This window comes from Dromaius novaehollandiae, chromosome 10 (genome assembly GCF_036370855.1).
Source record: "Dromaius novaehollandiae isolate bDroNov1 chromosome 10, bDroNov1.hap1, whole genome shotgun sequence".
In the NCBI taxonomy this organism is placed as follows: domain Eukaryota; kingdom Metazoa; phylum Chordata; class Aves; order Casuariiformes; family Dromaiidae; genus Dromaius; species Dromaius novaehollandiae.
In genome coordinates this window covers 16,443,702-16,457,477 of record NC_088107.1, presented here as the reverse complement: position 1 = coordinate 16,457,477, position 13,776 = coordinate 16,443,702, and the positions used below count along the sequence as shown (strand labels likewise).

The 13,776-nt window shown below is 41.5% G+C and overlaps 1 protein-coding gene across 3 annotated transcripts in view; it reads right to left on the bottom strand.

Moving 5' to 3' along the window:
* Nucleotides 1–12,728, bottom strand: part of CGNL1 (cingulin like 1) — a 68,848-nt gene extending 56,120 nt beyond the window's left edge. For 2 of the 3 annotated variants that reach the window (XM_064517429.1, XM_064517430.1), the window contains exon 1: nucleotides 12,645–12,727. The gene's annotated coding sequence lies outside the window, so the exon portion shown is untranslated. Of the gene's footprint in view, nucleotides 1–12,644 lie in introns of all 3 variants that reach the window. The other variant, XM_064517431.1, reaches the window with a different exon arrangement.
* Nucleotides 12,729–13,776: the final 1,048 nt, after the last annotated feature.

The following is a 13,776-nucleotide window of genomic DNA, read 5'->3' as shown; positions in this document are numbered from 1 at the left end:
GATTTACTAATTACCAAGCTCAGTAAATCCAGTCATTATCTCAAGGAAGTTTAAAAGAACACCGAATTAAAGATCCAGGAAACCTAGTCAGACACAAGCGAAGCAAATGTACTCCACTAGGTAACGCACAGTTCTACAAGTATCATTGGAGAGGATATTCCCTGGATACCTACACTTTTTTTGAAATTTCAACAAAAAAGTCATTTTCAATCAAATACCTCCCTGAAAACTGGAAAGAGCTGAAAGAAACAGATTTCAGAAATGAGTTTTCCATCGATTCAGCCTGAGCTTGCAGGTCTTTGGATCTACACATACACACATATGTGGCCTTTCCTCACTTTGAAATCTAGTGAAAATTGTGCATAGTTCCTGCTTCATTAGGCTACAGGATCAAATTGCTTAAAAATTCAGAATATGTTGGTTTGAATGATACTTTACTTCAACTTAGCATTTTCCCAACCAGCTTAAAACACCGTAGGCCACAACATGCTGCCACTGAAAGCCATAGTTCTGGCACTCCGCTGCTCTCAGCTGCACATTCCCCTTGCTCCTTTGGTGACAGTGCCAGCCACTGTGCAGCCACTCGGCAACCCAGATCACCTTTACTGATCCACCAAAAAATGGGTAGTTTTCTATCAGATCAGCGAGTAGGGCACCAGGGGATGATGGGATCATCCACTTTGGCAGAAAAATGAACTCAGACTAGCCTGAGGCCAATCACAAAATCCCAGACTGAATTTGTGTTTTAGCCCCATTTTCAGGGGACAGAAACCTTTAAGCACTTCTGCAAACAAAAAGATTTGCACAGAAAGCTGTTCGGGCATTTGGGCTTGCATATTTCTTTTCAAAATAGCCTTCACAAAGGGCCTTAAACACTTATTTTTAAAAAAATATTGGCCTCCACAGTGCACACGGAAGTCCCACATTTTATCACTACTCAGAAATGGCTTCATTTTTCTTAACAAATTATTCTGTCCAAAAATTGAAACTATGACTTTTTTTTTTTTAATTAAAAAAAAACTTGTCAGGAGAGGGTCTCGTGTCTGAAAATCCAGTACTCTACACTGCAAGCTATATTCTCTAACAGTTTGTTCTTCAGTGGTGATATGATACTTTACAAACTACCATGGGAGTGGAACACTGAAAGTTTAACAGGTCAAAAACTTCTAAATGCCTGCAAAACATGCCCTTTCACAGCTGCTATCACCTATTTAAAAGCTAGCTACCAGTAGTTATTTGAGATCCTGCCCTGTAAGAAAGAAAACCCCTGTAATTTGCTCTCCTTGCCAACAAAAAAAAAAGAAAAGAGTGCCTTTGAGAAACATATTCCTGTCCCAGAGATGTCCCCTCTCCCTGGCAGCTCTGCAGCGCTCCTAACACTACAGCATCAGAGAGGCAGGGAATTACAGCTGCTCATCGGTAACAGCTCTTCCTCAGCCAAATCTACAAGCCAGACTTGTCCAAAAATGCAGCTTTCCAAATCCCATGCTTAGCATATGCAGCTCGCTCACCTGTCCCCTGCCTCATGCACACTCATTACCAAGTGTGCCTCTAACACATCTGCAGTAAAGCACCCTGCACTCTTTCTGCTTCCAGCATGTGGGCTGACTAATTTTCCTAGCGCTGGATAGCCAGGACTCCTGCAAAGGTGTTGACCAGCATTTGGGGGCACTAGCAGATATATTCCCTGGCCTCCTCCTTGAGCGACACATCCTTCATAAGCGTTGGCGCACACATACGTATATGCTCCTTAGCATGTATCTAGTAAGTGCACCAGCCCTCTCTCACATACAGAAATATGGAAAAATGTAAAGAATCTCACCTTTCCACTTTTTCCATTGCACTAGAATGATTATCTCTTGATGACAGAAACATAGAAACTCCTTTGTATCCAATATCATAATCCTGAAACTCCTAAGACTGAACCAGGCAAAGATTCTTCAGTAAAGAAAGATTAGGCATATCTTTCAGAATTTGTACAATTCCAAAAATTTCAAGATACTGAAGGCTAACTGATCAAATTAAATTTTCATTCCATGCAAGTTACTTCCAACACACACACAAAAAGATGAAATAATTCGCTGGCCCATACTACTTAATCAGTGCTTTAAAACTGGACTCACTATACTGGATTAGATTTCTAACCCATCAAGTGCAGTATTCCACCTCTGAAAGTGGATTACCCCACCTGTGCCAGAAGAATTTATTTGGAACTGGAGAGAAATATGAAAGAAGAGACACAATTGATATATTAATGGAGTGTTGATTTAGCAGTATATATTCCTTCTTGCCTCTCATATTAATCAATTGATACACTTGGTATTAATGAATGCCCTAAGGTACAAGATCTGAATAATCTAATTTTGACAGGTGGACAAAACTACTGTTAACTTTTAAAACTCAGCTGCAGCATTTAAATTTCAGATGGCTTTGTAAATCTGACAGAACTCTATTTAGGAACACATTCAGGACCCATAGGCCTCCTGCTATCAAAGACAACTCCACACAACATTGCATGTAAGCCTATGCAATATGCAACACTAACTTAAAATCTTAAAAAATTTGTTACATCTCCACCCACCCACTTCTCTTTGAAGCCTTTCAGAATTTCACTCATCTAATAGTCAGTAACCTTCCAAATTCATAAATTAACAATGCATAAACATCTGCTCTCTCTGCCTGTTATTGATTTAATCAAATGCCCTTGCCCTCATTTTATTTAGCTCTTTATCTAATTCTTGCTATTGGACTGATGAAAAAGGATGCGAAAGCTGTAGAATGATATAGAAAAATTTAAGCTTACACAGCTTTATCCATACTTTTTTTTTTTTTTAAATGAGGGATGTAACAATTTATGGATGTTTACTCCAGGTTTTTCACATATGCACAGCAAAATGCCAGGAAGAAACTACAAAACTTGTCCTCCAACTTTACATAAAATTGAGCTTACTCTCCAAGCTAAATAAGAGATTCTCCACGCAGCTGACTATTCACAAAGCAGCAGCTACAAAGGCAACCTGGGTGTTAGGGCAATAATAAACGATAGTGCTACGGAAAAAAAAGCACAGGAAATAACTCTGGGAGAGAAGAGGAAGGAAAACTTGCATACTGTGAGGGCAGAGAAAAGGAAACAGAAGATAATTCATGGAAAGACCAAATGCTGTAATGTTTTTACACTTGGTAGAACACAATCTCACAAACACGCCTTGCAAGCATGAGAGAAAGCTGCATTACTGTCAATCCTACCTACAATCGGAGGGTTCTGCAATGGGAAAATGGGTGTGGCTGCTGTCTACTCCTTTTAGTCTATATGGAGGATGGCTCTGGGCAGCTGAGTTCACTTGATCTTCTGCTTACAGAGGAGCAGAATAGAGAAAAGGGAAATTTGAAAGTGCTAGGTATGTGTCTGTAAAATGGCATAGGTGAACCACAGTCATGATGCAAGCTGACAATATCTAGCAATAGACAGTCCTCTGAAATGACCAGCTCACCATCTTTCCAGGATGTTCCTTCTCCCCAGTTAAGATTTTTTTTCACTTGAAGCATATTTTCAGTCTATATAAAATTATATATATATATCTAGAAGCCACTCCCTGCAATTACTAGAAAGTAAATCATGACAGCTACAGAACCCAAGAAAACTTCCAGATCAGTTTCTTTTTGTCCCTATACTAACAGTCTGTAAACTACCATTTGCTTCCTAATGGTCAAAATTCCAGAGTTTCAAAAGGCCTACCCAGAGATTTTCTGCAATATATCACATAATAACTCAGTATGGGGGCCTCTAGCAGGCAGCTGTGGAATAAAACGAACCTGAGAGAGAATTATTTTATGCTTAGTCAACTTTTCTGATGACAGCACCAAAGACCTAGCTAAAGCTTCTATTCATGAAGAACTGAAAAACAGACCACTGAGTTTTAATATAGTCACTCCATTTACAAGCCGCCAGAAGGCTTTATGTCCCACCTCTTCTTCCTACCTATTGGAATGAAAAACACTGACAAATTCCATGCTTGAAAAATCATGGGCTGCTGGAAACTCAAGCCATATGACATGCATTATTCACAGCTCTAAAGAAGTGCAAGTGTTATAGGTGCACTGGCACGACAGACCAAATCAAGGTACCTTTTCAGCCTTGAAGACACAGACAGAATAAATCCTACATATTTCAAAGCCATATAGCAATTTATATTCTTCCAAAATGCTATGTATAAATGAAATGCACAACCTATTCTAAACTTGAGTGCTGAAATCCCATCTACCACCTTAGGTAGAGTCCTTCCTCATGCAGTCCCTGCATGCATCTGCACTCCTTACAGGTGCCGTGCAAGGGGAGAAAAACCAGCACTTGATCTGCTGCAATCCTTTACAGCCCCCAGGACTGCAAATTCACATTTCACCGTTACCAGCAAAAAACTTCATACCAGTTGTCAGCTCAGGCTGTCTGTGGTGCCTGTGTAGAGAAGTAAATGTTAGAGGACTTTGCATCCACACTGGGCACTGAGATTATGCAATGTTTAACCTGGTTCCCCCAGGAAGGAAACTACTTCAAGTGCAGCTGTGGTGCCCTCACATGCACTCCACAATACTCCCAAGAATTGGCACAATGTATGCTTGCACCACACAGAACGCCTCTACTGTACTAAATCACAACATGCAGACTCACCATGTAGTCTGCACAACAAATTAGGAACGTGCAGCTCTTGGCTACTACTTTTCTTGGCCAGTAAGTCCTCTGTGTTGTTTGTAACCCCTTCACTTATTATCAGGTATCTCAGCAATCCTTATTCACGTTTCTGGTACCAGTTGTTTTTCTGTCACCAACTAACTCTGAAGTCTGCTGCCTGAGTAATCGCCACAGCCACAAGAATCACAAAGCCAGGAAACAGACCCACAGCTACGTGTACGTGATCCAGCTACTTACAGCTGGTCAGATAATCCACTGAAAAAGGCAGTTGCTGCATAATCAAAAATTTCTATAAAAATACCTTTTTTTCCTCAAAATATTTAATGTTGAGTAAAGTCAAAATGCAACATTCATTTCAGTTTTTTTTAATCCAAACCAGAATATTTTGCACTTCTTCTGACCTAAAACATAAAAAAAAAAAAAAAAAAAACCAGCAAGAACAACAAAAAATTATCTCCTTATGAAAGGAATAATTCCAGCATTCACATCAGGATCCATACAGGTCCATGCCTCCCATAAATACAACGTGTTTTTTTTCTTTGACCAAGATGTGATTAAATACAGTAGTTACATGGCTCTGGGTGCATAATGAAAAGTGGGGTCCAGTCATGAACACTGACCCATATCTCTTATATTGATTTCAGTTAACAATCAAGGGATGATAGGTCAGAATTTCCTGAAGGATGAAAACTCCAAATATCATTTTTCTTTCATGGCCATTAGTGGAAGCAGTCACATTTAGCTAGCATGGATTACACAAATTATTTTACCAACTTCCCCTGAAAAGCGGTGTAGCAAAGCATCTTGGATTTGTTGCCTTAGAGATGAGAATTTCGGTTTCAGTTCTGCCGAAATATTAAACAACTTTACCCAGATGCTGAACCTATAAAACAAAAGATTGATAGTCACCTCTTCAAGGACAGGAAGAGAGTTGTGGTTATTGAAGACTGGGAATGGAAGGAAACGTCGACAGCAGTTAGAGCAAATGCTGGGCCTAAAACTGCTCTTCCTTTGGCTTACAGCTTGGTTAATATTCCTACCGGCTGAAAAATGTTGCGTGTGAGAAAGTCTCACTCTCTCAAAATGCAAAACACCTTGTTAGTCCTATGAAAGTATGTGACAGATCAGCCAAATGCTTGAGCTCACAGGTTTTGTTAGTTTATTTACATTTTTTTCAGAAAGGAAATTCTGTTTCAATTGTTGTAAGTCAATAACAAGACATCTTGGCAGATCCTCAGGTCTCATAAATTGTCAAAGTTTAATTGAAGATAAGGACATAATATATACCCCGTTTTCTTAACCTGCTATATATTAATTCAACTAGTCATAATTTTACAGGATTTATTCCCAGAAGAAATATAGCATTACCTACTGAGCTTGCTTACTGGGTGAAAACTAAAGCCTTAATTTTTGTTCATCACAAAAATGTTTGAAAACTCATTTATTCCACAATATGCTAAACTGTATTTCCCTTGAAATATATACTCTGCATCATTAGTTAAAAAACTCTTTTTCTTTATTAAAATAATGGATTTCTAGATTCTCCCAAATTCTAAACAAGACACAATCAGAAACTAAAGGCAAATTAAAATTCTACTAACACAGAAGTCAATTTGTATCTGTAATATAGTTCTAAAAGACCAATTCACGTCATCTGCCTCCACTAGTCTCAGGCCATGTATACTATGGTATACAGTTAAGCCACCGGAGGAACATGGAAAGTTGCCTTTTTTTAATAGTTATATTGGTTCAAGTCTTCTTTGGACATAGACACCTGTATAGGCATACTCATATCACTATACTGCTCCATTTTTCACAGAGAGTAATATATACCTGTAAAAGCTCTTTTATGCCAGTATCGCTGCATCCAATCTACTGGGGTTATCTACTTGCACTTTAAGTATACTGACACCATTACAGTACAATTAGCATTTATAAACTTCAAATACAGAAAACAAGCAAACAACAAAACGTTGTAATTATTTATCTCCGTGGTTAATTATATACAGATGATCTGACCACATTCAATTTTTCCTTCATTTTATGACAAACTTGCAAGAGAGATGGAAAGAAAAACATATCAACAAAATCACCAACAGGAATTTTTATTTTATATATTCTCCTCCAGTTTATCAAATCATAAATGTTCATTTCTACTGAAGAAATTCAGAAACATCAACTGAGCGACACAAGGATACTTAGAGGTTCTAAATGCAGCTTGTGATTTCAAATACAATAGCTGGTTTGTATCCAAACATCTAATACTATAGTTACTCCACAAGATATTCTATGTTGTTTTACTACATTTTCCTCCAATTGTCAGCATTAGAAGCTTTACATTTTGTTGCAAAGGAAATAATCGTAATATAACCCAATTATATCATTATCGTTTAAATAAAGAGTACCCTGTGCATATTTCCAGAGGTTGCTGCAAAAATCTCAAGCTCGTTAAAAAGTCTTTTAGAAAGCCTTTCTCAAAGAAATGGAAACAGAGTTAGAGCCAGCTTTGTTAAATAAGTTTTGCCAGTACTTCAAGGACACAAAATTCTTTTTTAGTATTATCTAAAATGATGTTCCCCTACTCAAAAAAAATATATATTCCTTTGTTTTAGATGTTCACATCACTGGACCTTCTCCACAATATCTCCACCCAACAAAAATATAATCTTGTCTACACTAATTACAGTTAAAACAACACAACTGAGCTAAAATAGATGCAATCAGTGTAACTTTGATTATACCAGTGTAGCTTATTCCCAAACAGAAATAAGACTGAACTATATTAGTACAATTGCATGCAGAGAGTGAGGTGTATTATTACACCTATATAAAGACACAAGAAAAGAAGGGTTAATCTCTAAGGAAGTGCAACTATTTAAGTACAAAAACTATATGTAAAATAGACTTTAGGAGTCCGATTTATACAGCCAAGATAGATTCAAGCTGGTTATGGCTCCAATTTTTCTATTGTTAAGCTTTGTCTTAATTATCATTGTATTTTTTAAACACTTGGCTTTATACCCATGTAGTTTCTTTCAACTAACTCAACCATGCATTTTAAATTTAAATATGCAGTCAGAGCCGTGGGCCTTGAGCCCAGCCACCATGAGACAACAAGATGATATCATCATATTCAGCCTGGGAAGCATAGGCTGGTAGAGAGCAGAGGCCAGATACTCCACAGAGGAAAGGAGCTTCACGGGGCCTGCCAAGAGAAGCAGCTCTGGGAAGGCCTTACCAAGCCGGCGCAGCCAAGGCTGCCTAGTGTGGAGCCTCCTTGCACACTGAGCACAAGTTTAACCAGCTTCGCAAGCTACCGCTCTTCTCACCCTCACGCTGGAATTGCATGATTGCTGGGGGGGAATGAGAGAGATGGGACTGCTTCTTTATGAGGCTTAAAGTGCTTGTGGAATTATAATGTAACACTACATCCCAACTGTTCTCGCAAACAAAGGCTCCTACGGCTGGACCAATTACAGGAGCCAGACATTTGTTCTCTGGGTGGAACAGCTAATGATCTGCAAATGACTGTATGAAGGCATATCTCAACCCATCAACAGCTTCAGCAAGGCCTAACAACATATTCTGAGCTAGATTCACATCACTGAAAGCACTCCCCCATAGCCGTAAAAAAAAATTTATCCGTTTTTGCATTATGCTTTATGTTGAGATGGCTCACAATTCATTTTCCACTTTTAACTTTGAGTGCTTTTATGTGCATAAAATACATTTTTCCCCTTCTAACAAACTTCAGTAGCTCTCAAAAACATCTTTCAACATAATTTAAAATAGGGCTGAAGCATTCCTAATGGCTGATAAGTACTTACAAGACTTCTGCAAGAGTGTATGCGTGCACACACAGAAAAACACATACACACATACAAGTATGAATGAATGCGTAAGCATGGGCAGCCAAGCCAGTGAGTCTCATTTTTGTAGTATAATTATATAGTTTTAAAATCAACATTTTAGTTTCATTAAAATGGTGCATGTTATTTACCTAAAACTTAATAATTCTTAAGTTCTGCAAATGCCTGAAGTCAAACTCCTGTCATGCGCAGACTGCTGAGAGTCATGCGGCCACTTGAATATTAATGATGCCTAGCACACCTGCCTGGCAAAGCACGGGCACCCTTGCAGAAAGGGGCAGCTGTGCTAATAATTCAGGCATGTTCCAACCTTACCAATCTTGATGATGGTTTTTAAGTGAAAGTGATTTCTAAGAAGCTTCTCTCATCACCATTATTCCTCACTGCTCTCTGACTTCACCAAAATCAAGCACCGAAAAAAGTACTATAGAATATTCATTTTAGATTTGATACTGTCTGGTTAATGTATCTCAAAAATACAAAAGATGGAACAACTTATTTTAAAAAACAGAGTTCATCTTGGCTAAAAATTTAGTTATAGGGATACATGGAAAAACTATACTAGGTATTTCAAATGTTTGACTACGGATTTCACCATTCATTCTATTTCACATAAAACAGAAGTTTTTGTATTACGCCTACGCTTGGATAAATTTCTTCCAAGAAGGCTGCCAGCTCTGTTGGCAGAGATGGTACAAGGTCACAGCAAATGCACTGAGCTCTAATCCCAAACAGTGGTGACTCCATGACTACCACTTCACTAAATCTTCAACCCATGCATTCCTAGCTTGTCAATTCCTCAGGTTTAAACATTAAATTGTCATATTCAGCCATACTGAAAAATATTACCATTTAAATTTAACTCCACTCAGAGAGGCAAGGCCAAAATAGTTTCTGAAATGTGTTAATGTTTCCAGTTAAACATGTCCGAAACAGTCACTCTATGAGCACACAAAATACCTACTCTCCTGCAACAGCCTGGTAAGATAACATTCTCCAACAGGGTTAGAAACATCCTTTTGCCAAAAGAGGACAGAGAACACACAAACATTTTTTTCTTTAGCACATACTACCAACACAGCCTTCAAGACTTGGGAAAAAAAAACACGTAAACTTCCAAACCGAAGCTGAGGATGAGTTAAAACTACCACCTCCCTCAGAATGCAGTTTGTTGAGAACATGGCTTCAGCAACAAAACTAGAGAAATTCTAACATCTTCACCTCATCCTGGCCATTCATGATGTAGTTCTTCTTCATCTCTATATCATACAGAGGCAGCTTTTTGTAAAGCCCAGTTGTGAACCATGTCACTGAACTGGTAAGGTAGAAGATAACCTCCTCCCATCGAAAAAAGGAACGGGATGCGGGGCAGAGAGGAGAGGGAGAAGAAGAAGGACACATACTTCTAAGCCTACTTCATCTTAATACAAAGGCAGTATGTAACTCAAAAATTTCTGCTGCTGTTCAGAATTGCATACACAGGCTACAGAAGTGAGGAAACTGGTCTATCTTTTTACTTTTCATTGCCGTTTTTCAGAAAGCTGCTGGCATCAGTGATCTTGACCAGATTCTTGCTAATTCTTCTCCAGCAACACAAGTAGGCGCTGCCCTGGATTGAAAATCATTTTGCATAATCGGGCTTACATGCTTGGTATTAATACAGGCATTTTCAGGTTACCATCTCAGTGAAAGGGCCAGGTAATAAAGACGACATCAAAAAGCAGAAATGGTTAAACTTCAAGCTGCAGAAACTACACCAGTCTATTTTCAGTTAATTTCTGACATCAACAGAATCATTTGGCCCAAAAATACATAGGGTAGCTATTTTAAAATAATAACGTGCCCACCATGATGTAGGCTGAACGAACGCCTTGCAACAAACCTTTGCAAAAATGTTCATCTCGCATTGCTCCATGACAAAAGATTTAAATATTTAAGTTTGAGGTCATGCCATTTCACCTACACATTTCAGATGACACTGCAGACACTAGACAAACCAGTTTCACCAATACCCCAAGAAATATCAACTTCCTATTACACAATACAGGACAAGAGAAGGAACACAAGCATACTGTCATCCATTCTTTTTTTCTGCTTCGCCATCCTTTTATTGAGGTAAAATTCTTTACACAGGATCCATAACTGCACCACAGACCAGGTTTGCAGAAAACTAAATTCCACATCTTCCATATCTATCCTGTCAGGGGAAACCCTAAGCGCGTTCTCCAACATTTTGCTAGCGACAGTGAGAAACTAAAAACGCAGTTAGCAGAAATTAAAAAATGCTCAACTGCTTGGAGACAATCAGGCAGCCTAAACATGACGTCTCTTAGATTTAGAATAAGCATAAAGCAATCAAGTCAGATACTGAGAACAAAAACAGTTGTGTTACACACACCCATACACAACACAGTCTCTTCGGGAGAGCACCACAAATTCTGTAAGCAAACAGGTTAGCGATGATTACCCCTCCCTTTTCATTGCTATTATAACGTTACTGACATTCACTAAAACAATCCCCCCAGTTGTGTATTTGCAATTGAAGTGGGGTTTGGAAACAGTTAATGTCATCTGCAATTCAAGGAACTTTTCCAGTGATCGATACATTTGAAAAACACCACTAAATATTAAATACATACATGTATACATGTAAAGTTATTAATTTTCATAAAATATTTAATCTGAATCACTGCTTTTTTTTAGTTCGTATCAAGTTTGTTAAAAAGATCACCTTTCTTAACATGACAGACGACTTCTTCATGTAATATGCTGCTTACCACACTACTAAGAGTACACTCCAATACTGTATGAAAAGTTTTAATTTTCATTTATAACCTTTTCAAAAGAAACAAAAATCCTGACGACAAACTTACACTGTAATATAAAAACCTACCAGCGATTTTGTATGCTTTTATTTTAATCAGCAATCACCATAGTACACATTATGTGCACAGTGGAATTTATTCTGGGTCTAACGTGGGGGAAAAAAAGATGAGACAATTCAACGACATTTCTAGAAAATATAACTCTTAAATGATTATTCTTGCTAGTCAAATGATTTTTCACAAACCACCAAGAAGAGGTTACCAGTGGTTTGGTTCTCCCATCTTAATTACATTTTTACAAAAGTTTCAAAGTTCTGTTAAAACCAGCTCTATAGAGCAAAGCTTAAATATGAGCATGTGACAGAATTTGTTGTCAGAATAAGCATCAGACACTGAATCTGTCAAATTTATATGGGTATACCACAAATCCTTATATCCTAGGCGATTTCTGATTCATCTACAGGATTCATCTTACATAAGTGTGTGCAAGTCAAACACACTGTAGATGTTCAGATATATAAAAGCACCTTCAAGGGTAAGTTTCCAATATTTCTACTTTGATAATTATTCCAACTATATTGCAGTGATTTTTTTTTAATATTTTGCCCCGAAAAAAAGAAATCAGAGTGTAAAGCGAAATCACATGCAAAAAAAAAAAAAAAACCAGGAGAAAGATAAAAGCCGTAACAACTGTTCTTCTTCCGCCAACTGCAAATGCTTATCCAAATTCACCGCACAGCCCCCGCCGCCGCCCTCATCTCCCGATAAAGTTGTCACCGCGGGGGCGGGAGACAAATCCCACCCGCTGCCGGCAGCAGCCACAAACGGCCGAGGCGCCGCTCGCAGCCCCCCCCGGGAGAACGAGCCCGCACGGCGCGGGCACGCCCTTCGGCAAAAGAAACAACCCAACGAACCAAAAGAGCCCAAAACACAAGGCTAATTCGCGGAATAAAGAGGGAGACGCAGAAGTCGGGGCGCCCCTGACTGAGGAATGCCAGGAATCCCCGGAGGAATGTGCGCGGCGGGAGGGCGGGGGGCGCCCAGCCCCGCTCCGTTCACCTGAAGCCACGGGCCGGGCCGCCACCTTCCCGCCGCAGTCTCGGCGAAGGAGGCGACGGCGCCGCCGCCCCCCGCCGCGGGCTGGAGCCCCCCGCGCCCACCCGGCCCCCGGCACGCCCGCGGCGGCAGTCAGGCGTCGCTGGATCCCCGCGCGGCGCCCGGAGCTCCCCCCGCCCCTGCCCGCGCCGCCGCCGCTCTCCTCACCCGTCCCGGGCCGCCTCGCCCTGTGCCGCGGGCGCCCCGTCAACTCCGCGCCGCGCTCGCCGCCGCCCCCGCCCCCGCCCGGGCCAGGCGCGCTCGCAGCCGGAGCCGAGCGCCGACTGCCCGCCCCCTCCTGCGGGGGAGGGGGCGCCGGAGCGGCCGCGCCGAGGAGGGGCCGGGCGGGGGGCGCTCCCTCAGGTGAGCGGGGGGCGGGCGAGCGGCCACCTCGCGCGCTGCCGCCGTTTCCCGCCCCGCCCCGCGGCCGTTGCGCGCCTGAGGGCAGCGCGGCGCGCGCGACTCCTCGGGCCGCGGCCGTTGCGCGCCTGAGGGCAGCGCGGCGCGCGGGGCTTCCCGGGCCGCGGTCCTCGCAGCCGCGCGGCGCCAACTGCCGGCGCCACCTCGCCCGGCGCCCCGGGGGCCCAACCGAGCCCCCAGCCCCGGTGCTCCCGGCCGGGGGGGGGGGACGTTTCTGCGGGCAGCGCGGCGGAGGTAAGCGGGGGCTGGGGGAACCGCGGCTCCCCAGGACGCCCCCGGGCTCTCTTCAGCGGTTTGGATGGTTTTCGCAACATCTTCCACCAGGCCAGAGGTATCACTGAGAGGTGTTCCCAGATTTCCAGAAAATTCTATCCATGTGGGGCGACTTGAAGCGCTGCTGTGCTGCAGTGTGTCCCCCTCAGCCCATGCGCAGGGGAAGGCTACCTGCCGAGGGCCCTGGTTTTAAAAGTATGGCATACAACACATCCATGAGTGAATGTAAGCATCTCAAAAGAACCAGGCCTCTGTTAACCCTTTCCACCCTCAGAAATTTGTTCTCAGGGTTTAATTGAAACAGCTAAAACAAACAGCAGCATTGTCTGAAAAAAAGGCTATAGTAAGTACACTCAAATGCAAAATGTAATGATAGGCCCATGTCTAGAACAGAGAGAGAAACGTAAGGCAGTTAACATGAGAAGGAAGAATTCAGTATATGAGCTGTGAAAACCACTTACAAAGTTGTTGTATAGAGCAGTATGTATAGGCACACATCCTCTCCCAAATCCAGCTGTGCTGGATTCGCTCCTCACAAATCTGGCACTTCCCATACACTTCTGCTACTTCCTATGTCTCTGTCAAAAGAAGCCGGTTAGCAAACACC